Source organism: Euprymna scolopes, chromosome 27 (genome assembly GCF_053919585.1).
Source record: "Euprymna scolopes isolate OS-2025 chromosome 27, ASM5391958v1, whole genome shotgun sequence".
Taxonomy (NCBI): domain Eukaryota; kingdom Metazoa; phylum Mollusca; class Cephalopoda; order Sepiida; family Sepiolidae; genus Euprymna; species Euprymna scolopes.
The window spans coordinates 95,021,717-95,035,808 of NC_136508.1; the positions used below are offsets into that span (position 1 = coordinate 95,021,717).

Genomic DNA, 14,092 nt, shown 5'->3' on the forward strand with positions numbered 1-14,092 from the left:
CATGAATAATTTGTATTTCTCTTTCTTTTGTATTTACAGGTACGTCAAGATGTTGCGACAATGTCAAGCAAAGAGAAGAAAAAATGTGAAATATTCTTACTTTCCACGAGTTTGCAATTCAAATTTTAATGTCCATACACTTATTTAGTTTTTTTGACTTCTTCTCCTTCTCCTTTCATCAGTGTTCTCTGAAAACTTGGTTAATTCAGCTTTGCGTCATGAGTTCTTTTGAATGCTGAGGGTATTTTAAATTCAAGTGACCTCTAAGAGTTTGAAATCTGATGTCGCCACTGTTATAGCCCTGTTAAGGGGTTACAAAGAAAAATAAAATGCCAAAATAAAGTAACAACATGTATAGCTAAGCATACAATAGGTGGGTTGTTCGTTGTAGCTGACAAGCTTCTGGGTTTGACCTTTACTCCTGATCTGAAATGGAACACGTGCATCAAGTCTGTTGCCAAGGTCGCTGGAAAGATGGTGGGATCCTTCTACCGCTCCAGAAGATATCTCACTACTGATGCAATTCTCTATCTATATAAAAGCCAAGTACGTCCAAGGATGGAATACTGTTGCCATATCTGGGCAGGAGCTGCTAAAAACAGCCTATCCTGCCTTGACAGTGTACAAAATAGACTTCGTGGCTTAGTGGGGAATGCCCTTTTCTCTACCCTGCAACCTCTCTCCCACAGAAGAGACGTTGCGAGCCTATCCTTGTTTTATCGTTATTTCCATGGCAGGTGCTCGTCTGAACTCCAATCTCTGGTCCCCCCTCGCCAATCTTTCACAAAAAACACCTGTCTAGCTGAATCCACTGTGAAAAATTTCCCCCACTCTATATCTGTGCCTAAATCAAAACGCGGATTCCATGAACAAAGCTTCTTTATTAGAACTGCACGCCTGTGGAACTCTGTTCCGTCTGCCTGCTTCCCACTGGACTACAACTTGGATGTCTTCAAGTCCAACGTTAACAAATTCCTAATGAACCGCCCCCTTAAGTAAACACTTCATCAAATCTCCACACTAACGTAATGTACTTGCAATAACCCTTATCCCTGAGTGGCTTCCGGGCCTTGATAAGTGGTGATCACTGTGTTAAAAAAAAAAAAAAAAAAAAAACCAAACGACCTAGGTTTGTCCACCGGATATCGACTGACACCTTACAGCTTAGGCTTCTGGTATTTATTGAGATTGGAATAGTCTATTAGTAGATAACATAGGTTAGTTTCACCACAACAATATCCCATCCCCATCTAGAACGAAATGGTAAGAAAATTAAAATTAGAGAGAATAAAATGAAATACCAAGATCTTATGTACAACATGAAAAGAAATTGGAATCTTAGGAAGATTTCCATCATTCCAGTAATTATAGGAACTACTGGACGAATGAAAAAGAATTTTAAAGAACTACCTGGCTAGTATACCCGGTGAACCAAGTGCAAGAGAGATACAAGCCATTACATTTAAAGGGATGGTTAGAATCTTTTGGCTGGGATGTATGAGATAGCAGGTGAATGCCTGGCATTTGGTAGGATGCCCCATCCCCAGCTAGAATGTTATTTCATATGAATTAGTCTGAACACTAGCAAAGCATACTTTCTTATACCTGGTGAACCGAGCTATTAAACCTGATATCAAAATTGATTCTGTAACAACACTTTTCATTGAAACTTGATCTGCTTCTCAGAATTGTCTTTAATGATTTCTGCTCCTCGATAAGGAGTTACATTGCTGTTTATTGAATACTTGATTAAGTTTTTTGGTTTAGACTTGCAATGGCTGTTTTGCTTGCACTGATTAATATTTTTTTGCCCCCCCGACAAAAGGAGGGTGGACCTGTAAATTCACCCTTGTCCGTTCGTCCGTTCGTCCGTTCGTCTGTCCGCACTTATCTCAATAACTACGTCTTGGAAGTTTTTGAAATTTTGCATAAACATTAAACATGATATGAGTAAAACAGTAACAGAACAGATTTTCCAGGAAAACTCCAATTGCCCCTACCCCTAGGGGTGCATTTCAGGTTAAAATGGTTACAATTGACACTTTTGTGCTTATTAAAAACAATGCCTTGAATTTTTATAAAACTTTCTAAAAAGTTGTAACTGATTTCTTTATAATTTTGTTTGTCTATACTTCATGATAACTCTTGGTTGGGCCCAAGGGGTTCTTTTAGGGCTAATAAAAACACTCCTTTTTTGGGACTCTTTTACCATATTTGTCAAAAATTTTCTGTGTATGTCTATTTAGCAGTTTTGCTATGATGCTGAACAGAAATTTAAATATGTTAAGGCCTTCGGGACTTTTTGGGCTAAATGGGGAGGGGAGGGGGCAAATGATGGACTTAGTCATTTCTTCTTTTGTATGGTGCAGAACTCAAAGTTACATATGTTAAGGCCTAAAACTGCACCGTTTGTTCATTTTCACCAGGATTTGACGTCCCTGGGGATTTTGGGGGCTAAATGGGGGGGAGGGGGGCAAATGCTGAACTTAGTTATTTTTTTATGCCTCGTTCGCTGCGCACCCACGGGAGGGGGATCATGCATGTTTCACTTGTTTACAATAAAATTAAGTTTTTGTTGTAAATGTTTCAAAGGATAACAAGAAAACTCGGGAACAGTGAAATAAATAACACTTTAACAGAAGAAATACAGATAAGTATATTAATTGAGTGGGAATTGCACCCAGCTGAAGGACAAGTAAAGTTACGACTCTCTTCCCCTGAGTCTTCAGTTCAAACTTACTGGGAAGCAGAACCTGCTGATCGGAAATGACGTCAGGCATAGTCCATCTCAGAATCAACCACACCCCCAAGCTTTTATTATATAAAAGCTGTTAATTTTTCTTTCATTTAAGATCGATCATTAGTGGATCAGTGATTTTTCTTTCCTGAATACACCTCTGTTGTTCTGGTGTTGATTGAGGAGGGTTAAGATCGAATGTTTCAAAAATGGAATCGATCGGTTCTTCCTCGAATGCTGTTATGTGGCTGGTGTCATTTCAAGCAACATCTTGATTAGTTCTGGTGGCGTTTATAGGTGTACAGCACGATATATAGCATATTCCCAACTCTCGTACTGATCGTACCCCCATCCCAGGATGAGGTGTTATTCTTGTAACTCTTGAAAAACACCTCTCTCCTGCGATGAAATGTTTACTGTTTACGCAAATAGTCATTTGTGATTTTGCCTGATTTGGTAAGAGTTTGTCAAAAACGGATCTCATCTTGCATGCAAACATGGTTTCCGCTGTGGAAAATGGACACGACACACTCTCTCCAACACCTGCTACCTGAAGCTGCCATACTCCAGTGACAGAATCACAACAGCTATCTGTAAAGATACACATGGAGGCTTTAGATATACAGCTAATTGTTGAAAGGAATAACAAGAAGACTTGGAAACAGTGAAATCAATAATATGTCAACAGAAATGCTGTCAATTATGTTAGTTGAGTGGAGTTCCCACCCAACTGAAGGACAAGTAATGTTACAATTCTCTCCCTCTGAATCTTAGTCCAAACTAACAGGAAAGCAGAACCTGCTTACTTGAAATGACGTCAGGAATGGTCCACCGTCCACTCCAACAGTCTTGTATCTACGAACAGTATTTTTGACTATTGTAGCGATGGTTTGTGTTTTTCTTTTTTTTTTATTAACTCTACGGTGCAATGAGGAAAGAGGTGGCTGGTTTATTTTAATGCATTTAAAACTAAGCTTCTATCTTTACATTATCAATGCTCTGACTCCCATCTGGCATCAATTGAAATGAATGGCTCCCATCTTGGGGAGGCTTCATATTTTGACAAACTTCTATCCTGACCTTTACTACTGATCTGAAATGGAACACGTACATCAAATCTGTTGCCAAGGTTGCTGAAAAAATAGTGGGATCATTCTACCGCTCCAATAGATATCTCACTGCCGATTCAATCCTCTATTTGTATAAGAGCCAAGTACGTCCTAGGATGGAGTACTGTTGCCACATCTGGGCAGGAGCTGCTCGAAGCCCATATCCTGCTTTGACAGACTTAAAAATAGACTTTGTAGCCTTATTCTCTTCTCTGAGTCTCTAACAAATTTCTCTCTGAATATTTAATCTCCAAACTTGAAACTTGATATATAGAGTACTTGGACCTTATGAATAATTTCGATTTGGGTTTTAGTCTGTGAAAAGAGCTGCTAAGGAATAAAAAAAAAAAAAAAAGAAAAAAAGAAAAAAAAGAAAAAAAAAGAAAAAAAAAAAGAAAAAAAAAAAAAAAGACAGTTGACCATGTCAGGGTTAAATCAACTAACTTCTTAGCTTTAAATTTTTTTCATTGCATTTCCACCCCAAACAAGTTACAGTGCCGCTTTGATGTAGGAGACATTTGGGACATAATTTGTAGGGGTACTATGTAGCGAGTTGAGCAGCAAGATGTCTGTTTTCATTACACTTAAACTTCTGCATGTCAGTACAGTCAGGGAAACAGGAACCCGGAATGGAATTCCAAAGTGTAGCAGTTCTGGGGAAGAAATTATTAGAGTAGAAGGCTTTCTAGCATCTGGGGATTTCTACTGTGAAGTGGTGGGATTTTGTTGCTTATCGGGCTTGTAGTTCGGAAGAGCACCTACCATTAAAATACCTATAAAACAGAAGGATGCAACATTTTGTCGATGGGACAGAGGCTGAAGCTCAGATGACAGTTCCGGACTCATCAGGTTCGCGACTCTCTTTTGAACCTTGTCTAAGAGTGAGAGACTAGTAGCAGATGCACCAGCCAAAATATGACAACAATACTCCATAAATGGGCGAATGGTGGGCTTTGTAGAGGTATAGGATACTCTCAGGCGTGAGTAACTTTCTAGCACGGTAGAGAGAGCCTACCTTCTTGGATACGTGTTCATTCGTTTTCCCCTTGTGTCTGTTATAGCTTAATTTTTAGCTTTCTTTTTTCTTTTTTTTTTTAACCATCTGACGATAGCTTCGATAGTCACAATAAAAAATTGTAACGCTAAATAGCAATTAAGAATGAATTTTGGTTTCGATTCCAGATGATGGCACTCAAGCCATTTTTTTTTTTTAATTTTTGAAATCATTACTATATATATATATATATATATATATATATATATATATATATAAAATATATTTTAGTCATCGACATACAGACCTGTTTCGTTGTTTCACAACTCATCAGTGCCACTAGACTAACACCTCTCCCAAGCCGAGGATCGAACCTAGAACCGTCGTGATGACAGTCGGCAGTCCTACCCCTTGACTACGGAATCGGTGGCCCGAAATTAACCTGTCCGAACGATTATTTAAATAAACATCGGTCCGCTACTCGTAGAGGGCTCAAACGTTTGTTTGTAAACAAATCGCGAGCTTCGCATTATTTCAGCTAAATTAAGTAGCGAGTAAGATAATTTTCGAGAGTGCTCTACCAAAGAGGGGAGCTTTATAAAATATATTTTAGTCATCGACATACAGACCTGTTTCGTTGTTTCACAACTCATCAGTGCCGCTAGACTAACACCTCTCCCAAGCCGAGGATCGAACCTATATATATATATATATATATATATATATATATATATATATATATATATATATTGCGTACAATATAATAATCAATAGAAATCTTGCCCTATAATAATAAATACGAAATTTTATGAATTAAAATATCATATTTAAGCGTAATTTATGAGCGAACAACGTTGGGCAGCTTGCTAATAATAATAAAAAGAATATAAATTGCACCGTACGAAAAGCAGACAAAAAGTCAAATGTTGTCCAAGGGAAACAACTTTGTCAATATGAAGAGTATTTTGACAGAGTTGTTTCCCTTTGACAACAACTTCATATGTTTCTTTTTGATTTCACATTGAAACGACGTTTTAACAGCGCCTTTTATCTTACAAAAAGAAAAAGGAAAAAAGAAGAAAATAAACTATATGCCAAACTTTAAATAAAAAAAGATTAACTTCAAATTAAAACAAATTAGCTTCAAATTTTTACAAGCCAACTTGAATTTAGAAAAGAAACCCTCTGCATTCCATGTTTAAAAAGGATGTGTCCTCTATAGTATCAGACCTGACAGAAGGGTTAATTGGAGGTATAGATCTCCAAAACCTTTCAGCAAAAATCTAACAGTCAACCATGGTTCTCTCCAGAATGTGCTGTTGCCATTGCGCACAGAAATCACTTTTTCCATTGCTTCCAACGTAATAGATGTACTGAGACTAAAGCCGCTTTCAGGACTGCCAGCAACCATTGCAAAAGAATAATAAAAAATGCAAGAGAGTTATATGCTCAGTCTGTTAAATCCAAAGTAGCTGAGCAGCGGCTTGGTTCCCATCAATTTTGGCAAATAGCAAACAGGATCCTGAACAGAAGCATGTGCTCTGCACAAGCCTTTTCTAGTCTCACACAAAAACACGCGTTCACATTTCAAGCTATATTACTTGTCATATACATACGTGCACACGAACATACCCGCGCACGTCCACACATGTACATATATTCACGTTCGTGTACATACACTCACATTCACGTGTATACACACACATGCTGACGTACACACATGTACTCACATACGCGCACACATACGCACACATGGGCAACGTCACTTCCCCTTTCAAAGGAAATCCACATGAGCAAAAGACCACAGGAAACAACTATAAAAACAAGAGACAAGCTGTTTCCAACCCTTTTACAACTCGCCTTCCAAGGTGAGTGGTCTACGGACCAGCCGCCGCTGTTTCGGCAAGCGTGCCTTACGCCACTTGCTACCATGTGGGGCAAAAAGCTAACAAACAGTACGTACACTTTATATGCTTTCTCTCTCCATGAACTGGACTGACATTCTCACTCTTTCTCTCTCTCTATATATATATATACAACTTGGCCCTGAGAATACCTTCGCGTAGTTGACTGCTAACATGACACACAATTTTACTGATGTCAACCCTCTATCCTTTGTCTTTGTCTACACGCTGGACTATCATTCTCATTTCCACTACATTACTCACTTCTCTTCCCACGTGTGAACAAACGATAGTGACCCGAACGTGAGATGAACACACTGTCATATTTTGCAAAAAGGACCTTTTTTTATTGGGGACATATTTTACTTGTCACCGTACCTTTGACTTCTCGTTTGCTGTGACGTTATCTTAAACTTTCCCTTTTTTTTTATTCTTTCTCCTTTCTTTCACGCTAAATCTCTATTTAAGGAACTTTAGGTATTGTTTTGGTTAATTTTATAGAAAAATAACTCTGTTTATCGTTTCTCGTCAACGAGACTTCAGCCACTTGTTGGCGGGCCTTTCGAATAAACGCTCTTTCAGTTCGCCTGCCAGCACTTAAGGACGTGTTGATTTCTCGATCCTCATGCCGCTAACATAACTGGGTAGGTTTCGATTTAAGTTTTTCTTTGTATTGTTTAAACTGAATTTACTCTTCTTCTACTCCTAGAATAATGTGCTTTCATGTAATTAGCAATGCATTTAGACTGACGTTATTCTTATTGGGGCAATATTTGAAGTATGCTAAATTCTTTTAGCATTTCGGTTCTCTGCAACTATATTTGTTGGCTAGGTCCTGAGTGCCCCCATTTGGGAAACTGGTTTTCCCCCGCATTGAACCGACCTTGAGTCAATTTCTCCCTCATAGGGAGGCGAGCAATAAGTCATTTATATCGTGAACTACCAGTTGAAAGGGATTTGGAAGCCTTTAAACTGTCAACCGTGAACGATTATGCCTGTGCTTTCTCGCGGTTTCACCTAATATTATTTCTTCACTTAAGGATTTAAATTTATTTGTTTGTTTCCTTGCCTTTCTTAATAATCTTCCCTCCGTTTTCTATCTTATAGTTTTCTCATTTATTGCTAGATAAGTTAACGTGTTCATTTATTTTTCATGCCTTCAAGTCTCTCTACTCATTGCAGTAACATTATTTTCTAAGCATATTTTATCATGTCTAGAACAGTTTACCATTCCCTACATCTACGCCAGTATCGACACGGTCGTGCAAGATTTCTATCAATCTTTCTCTTCCTTGCCTAGTTACATGCAGCCCTTTCTCTCTCACTCTCTTAATGCATACGTGTCCGTTCCGTCACAGTAAACTCATACCTTGTTATTTCTGTTTTATTTTCAATTTTTTTTTACCTAATTCACCAATAAAACCTCGTACTTTCCCCCAACGAAATGCGTTTGTTTTTTGGTGCGTTTGAGTTAACTGGCTGTCTGAAACAAGGTGTCGACCGGCATTTTGCCGAAGGCAGCACGTACACATTTCCTTTTTCCTTCTATACTACCATTCCTGCAACAAACGATGGTTACACCCGCGCAGACATGAACACGTGTTATATCTAAAACATTAATTCTTTCAACAGTAAATAAACGACACGTTTATCTTATCCAGCAATTGAGTTTTTGTTTCCTTCATTCCATTCGTTTCATTATTTTCTTTTGTAACGGGATTAGGATTTATATATCCTAGTCCTCTACAGCTCTATCCAAACTATCATCAATGGACCTGAGGTTATCTTGTCAGCATCAGGCAAAGCCAAACTCTTTGCCAAGAACTTTGCAGCTAATTCTACCCTATGCAACCAAGGCCGCCAACCCTCAGTATTTCCTCCTGTATTAGAAAATACTCTATCCGATATACAAATATCTGTGCGTGAAGTTGCCAAGCTAATCAAAAACCTTGATTCCAGTAAAGTAACTGGTTCTGACGGCATTCCTATTATAGTGCTCAAAAGGCTACAACCAGAACTAGCTCCCATACTTACAATGCTGTTTAAGCGTTATCTTAAGGAGAATTGCTTCCCAACACTCTGGAAAACCTTGTCAGTATGGTCTGTATTTAAGAATTCAGGTGATCGCTCATCTCCCTCTCAGTACAGACCAATAAGTCTCCTGTGTCTCATGAGTGAGTTGCTGGAATCTGTGTTAAATAGAGAAGTAGTCTACCACCTTAAAAAAAACAAAAAAACTTCTTAGCGATATTCAATATGGTTTCCATTCTGCTAGATCTAGAGCAGAGGTGCTTACGGTTATATCTCATAGGATTAGCGAATCTCTTGATGGAGGCTTCCTTTCTAGGGCAGTTGCTCTTGACATATCAAAGGCCTTTGGTAGAGTATGGCATAAAGTTTTGCTTAACAAGATCTCCAGTTATGATATAGCTGGAAATGTCTTCTCAATTATTAAATCATTTCTCTCTGATAAGTTCATAATAGTGGTTAATGGGCAGAAATCAGAAGCTCACAGTATTAATGCTGGAGTTTCTCAGGAGTTCATCCTGAGCCCAACTCTTTTCCTAATCTACATCAATGATCTTCCAAATCACATCCTCAGATCATTCGTTGACATTTATGCTGACGACACTATCATCTATAGCAGTACATCAAAGACCGTTAACGACCAAGTTCTCTCTGATTCTCTCTCCTCTGATCTTAAGAATGTGGTACAATGGGGAAAGAAGTGAAATTATTGATAGTGTTTTTAGCTAGACGAGTGTTTCTCATGAAAGTTTGGCGAGGGGTGACCATAGACTGGAGCTCAGACGAGCACTTCCCATGAAAATAACGATAAAACAGAGACAGGCTCGCAATATCTCTTCTGTGAGATAGAGGTTGCAGAGAAGAGAAAAGGGATTCCATCACTAGGCTACAAAGTCTATTTTGAATGCTGTCAAGGCAAGATAAGTTCTTTCTAGCAGCTCCTGCCCAGATGCGGCAACAGTACTTCATCCTTGGACGTACCTGGCTATTATATCGGTAGAGAATTGATAGAAGGATCCCACCATTTTTCCAGCGGCCTTGGCAACAGATTTAATGTACATGTTCTATTTCAGATCAGGAGTAAAAGTCAAGCCCAGAAGCTTGTCAAAACATGAGGCCTCCCCAAGACGAGAGCCATTCATTTCAATTGATGCCAGATTGGGATCAGAACGTTGATGATGTAAAGATAGAAGCTTGGTTTTAGATGCATTAAAAGTAACCAGCGACTCCTTTCCCCATTGTACCACGTGCTCAACATTTAAGCCTTTTTTATTGTCTGCCAATGTGTATGAACTTACTCATTGAAATATACCCAACCATTCTCATCGAATTTTCAGCACTTCTGTAGTATTCGGGCGAGCGCCATAAACTGTCGCCGGGTGGCACTTTTCAGTCAAAGGACAGTGGACAAAAAAAAATAAAAATAAAAAAAATATCCAAAGTTGCTTTAAATCGAAAAATGTTCCATTAAAATTATTTGTTTGAAAAACAAAAACAAAACAAAAAAAAATTTATTTTATAAAAATCCAATGTTGCTTTAATTACAAAATTGTTTTATTAAAATTATATTTTCTTATGCAAACTTTTAAATCAATGTTTTTACAATTATATTTGATACATCTTTTTTTATAATAAATGTTTTGGTTTTCAGATATTTTTGTGTTTAGAAAAAAAAAATCTTGTTATTTATTTGACCAAGAAAAAAGTGGAGTTATCGCCCCTAACAATAGGGTTCGCCTGAATACCGCAGAAATGCCGAACTTTATAATACAAAAACAATGAACATTGGCTCTTATTAACAACTTTTGATGAAGCATAATTTGCATAATTGAACAGAGAAATTTTAATTTTCAAACACGTGTAACGCACAGCCCTTAAACTGTCAAACTATGACCTTGTAGGGAGAGGGGTTATTGACCAGTCTCTGATTTCATAACGGTGACGGGAGCATAGGGTGAAACTCTTTTTCCTTACAAAAAAAAAAAAAAAAAAAAAAAAATCAGCAAATAGCAACGACTCGGGAAAAAATACAAAAATTCAAAATAATCATTTTATTTAACCAAAATGGGTTTATTTTTTGTGTACAAGTCACAGTCCTTCTTGAATGTTCGAATTGAGGCGTGGCCTTCGTTATAAAGATGGCCGGCCAGCTGAAAAAATGACGTCATCGCCGACGTCCCAACAAGCAAGATATGTGGAACTCTTAGACTGTCAATAATGAACAGTAATTTTTACAGACAGCGTTACAAAACTTCAAAATTGGATTAAAATAAAGAACACGATGATTTATACTGAAACTCATCTAATATTAATAATAAAAAAATAATAAAAAAAAACACAAGTTGTTTGTTTAAGTATATTATAAGCAATTGAATATTTCGTTGTATTATAGATTTTAAAGATTAGAATGCGTTCTTTAATTACTTATAAATTACATTTTAAAAAAGTGAAGGAACACGATTTGATTTGAAATAAGCTTGAAGTTTATTTAATATAATTAAATGAAAATTATGCATGTAAGATTATGAATATTTGAAGCAGAACACAAGCAAAACATTTGATATGAGTTAAGACAATAAACCAATATTAAAATTAAACTATTTTTTTTAATCAAAATGAACAATATTTTTTAAATCAAAATGAATTTTTTTTAAATCAAAATGAATATTTTTTAATCAAAATGAACAATATTTTTTTTTAAATCAAAATGAATATTTTTTAATCATAATGAACAATATTTTTTTAAATCAAAATGAATATTTTTTTAAAATCAAAATGAATATTTTTTTAAAATCAAAATGAATATTTTTTTAAAATCAAAATGAATATTTTTTTAAAATCAAAATGAATATTTTTTTAAAATCAAAATTAATATTTTCTTAAAATCAAAATGAATATTTTTTAATCAAAATGAATATTTTTTAATCAAAATGAACCACAATATTTTTTCAAAATCAAAAACAATATTTTTAATAAATTCATGAAATATTGCACAGTAAAAAAATAATTAACCTAAAGAAAAAATCATGTTTCTTATTTAAGATTATTTCACCACATAACAAAAATAACATGCAAAATCATTTTTTTATATCCATATTTTCAGTTTGTTAAAATGCGTGGGTTTGTATTACTGTAAACATAGATTCGAAAAAGTTGTCAAAAAACAAATATATAACAAATGTTATCAAAGGCAAGATAAGTTACTTTTCTACCAAACTGGATATATTTTTCGTGTTTTTATTCAATGTAACATGTTTAGTTAGCTCGCAAAACATACAGTGTTTACCGATGTATTCGAAAATTCCAGATGGCGTCTGATTCTCTCTTTAACACGGTAAGTTTGGGAAAAGGTGTTATAAATACAAAGTCGGATAAAATACTGTTAAAAACTCGCTCAATATATGTTACCGTGACATAGGTTGACATATATTCGGCGGGTTTTTAATAGTATTTTGTATAGTTTTTTTATTTATAACACCTTATTCCAAACTTACCGTGTTAAAGAGAGAATCAGACGCCATCTTGAATTTTCGAATACATCGGTAAACACTGTATGCTTTTCGAGCTGAATAAACATGTTACATTGAATAAAAACACGAAAAATATTTGGTAGAAAAGTAACTTATCTTGCCTTTGATAACATTTATTTGTTATATATTTGTTTTTTGACAACTTTTTCGAATCTATGTGTACAGTAATACAAACCCAATTACGTTAATGAAATGAACGAAAGACCACGAATGAACGCGCGTTTTTTTTGTTTTTTTTTTAGTTTAGTTTCATATATATATATATATATATATATATATATATAAATAAGTATTTTTAAATTTTATCTTTCTAGCTTTAAAAAAAAAGTTTAAAAATTTTATCAGCCGGCATAATTTATTTTTAAACATTGAAAAATTTCAGAAAAATTAATTTTTGCTAGATTTTTAAAACATGTGTGTCAACAGCTTAAAAAAATCGTCTCTTCAAAAGAACGCGTTTTAAAGAGTCGATGTTGTCTCGCATTTTCATTAGTTTTGTATGCTGTAAAAATTTTTTTTTAATATTAGCAATTTATTTGAAGCTTCTTTTGAATGGTAAAAAATTTAGGATGATAATCTTGAATTAAATTATAGTTACATCGTGTTAAATACAGGGGGGGGGGAGCACGTTAAAACTTACTTTGCTGAATGGAGATGGTGTAAAATCTTTTTTTATTACTTCATTATAATTCTTTATCTTTCGGAAATGAAAATACTGTCACTTTTTGGTCCTTTACGATAATTTCGTCCGCAATTTGGAATGATGCACAGTGAAGGCATTTTAATAAAAAAAAGAAATATTACACTGACTTCAAGACGTTACGAGTTACCGGTGACTACCGGTGTCAAGCAACTAAGGACTATCCGTGGTGACGTCAGCAGATTAAATTATTTTTGCCCACCGGCCATCTTGTCTTTTAAGACGGTCTTGATTGAGGTCCATTAATAATGCAGAGAAATGCATATTTTAATTAGACGAAAGTTCAGGATCATCATTCAATTGCTGTAATCTTCCATTCTTAAACATGTGTAAAATGTCTCTTTTATGAATATATGCTTTCTGAACTCATTGTTTTATTCTGTTTCTTGTATGACATGCCCCTTGAATTGAATTTCCTGTAAGAAAAGGAAAAGTGTTCATTTATGAAAAATGCGATATTGAAGTCAGGGCCATGCGGGGGATGTTCCTGTGGGCATAGTAGTGATAGGACGATTCCAATATTTTTCCAGATTCCGATGCAATTACTGATTCAATACTAAATAACCGATTCCAATACAATTACAAATTCCAATCCAATTCCTGATTCGAACTTGATTCTTTAGAAATCTCTAAATATTTAACTATGAAATGGATATTTTGTCCCGATTACTGTAAAAACACATTTTAAATGTGCATATATTTTCTCCAACGTAAAAACACACTTGTAGCGGGGGGGGGGGGGGGGTGATCTATGGATGTTAGTTTTACTGGATAATAAATATTTATTTTATTTTTACTAACAGCAGTGGAAAATTTTTTTTGAACCAAAATCAAATAAAAGGAGATAATCGAATCGTTTTTGGCATAAATTTTTTGATTCCGATAACAATTCTGATACCTCAAAAAGTTCCGATTTTCCTAATTAATCGTCCCAACACTAATATATAGCCATGTTGAGTCCATGGTGTTTCTTTTCGACTCATCGGGTCAGACGGCTCAGGGTGTGGAAATTATTTCCACCATCTTTGTTTGTTTGCTTCTTTCTTCTTTTTGCTCAGTAAGAGAAGGTTACAAAGTTGTAGCACTCCTT

The 14,092-nt window shown here is 35.6% G+C and overlaps 1 long non-coding RNA gene across 1 annotated transcript in view; it reads left to right on the forward strand.

Annotated features, from left to right (window-relative positions):
- Positions 1 to 6,795: 6,795 nt before the first annotated feature.
- LOC145249019 (uncharacterized) overlaps positions 6,796 to 14,092 on the forward strand; it is a 54,167-nt gene continuing 46,870 nt past the window's right edge. Inside the window, exon 1 of the long non-coding RNA XR_013863443.1 lies at positions 6,796 to 7,388. This is a non-coding gene — a long non-coding RNA (uncharacterized LOC145249019). The remainder of the gene's footprint in view (positions 7,389 to 14,092) is intronic.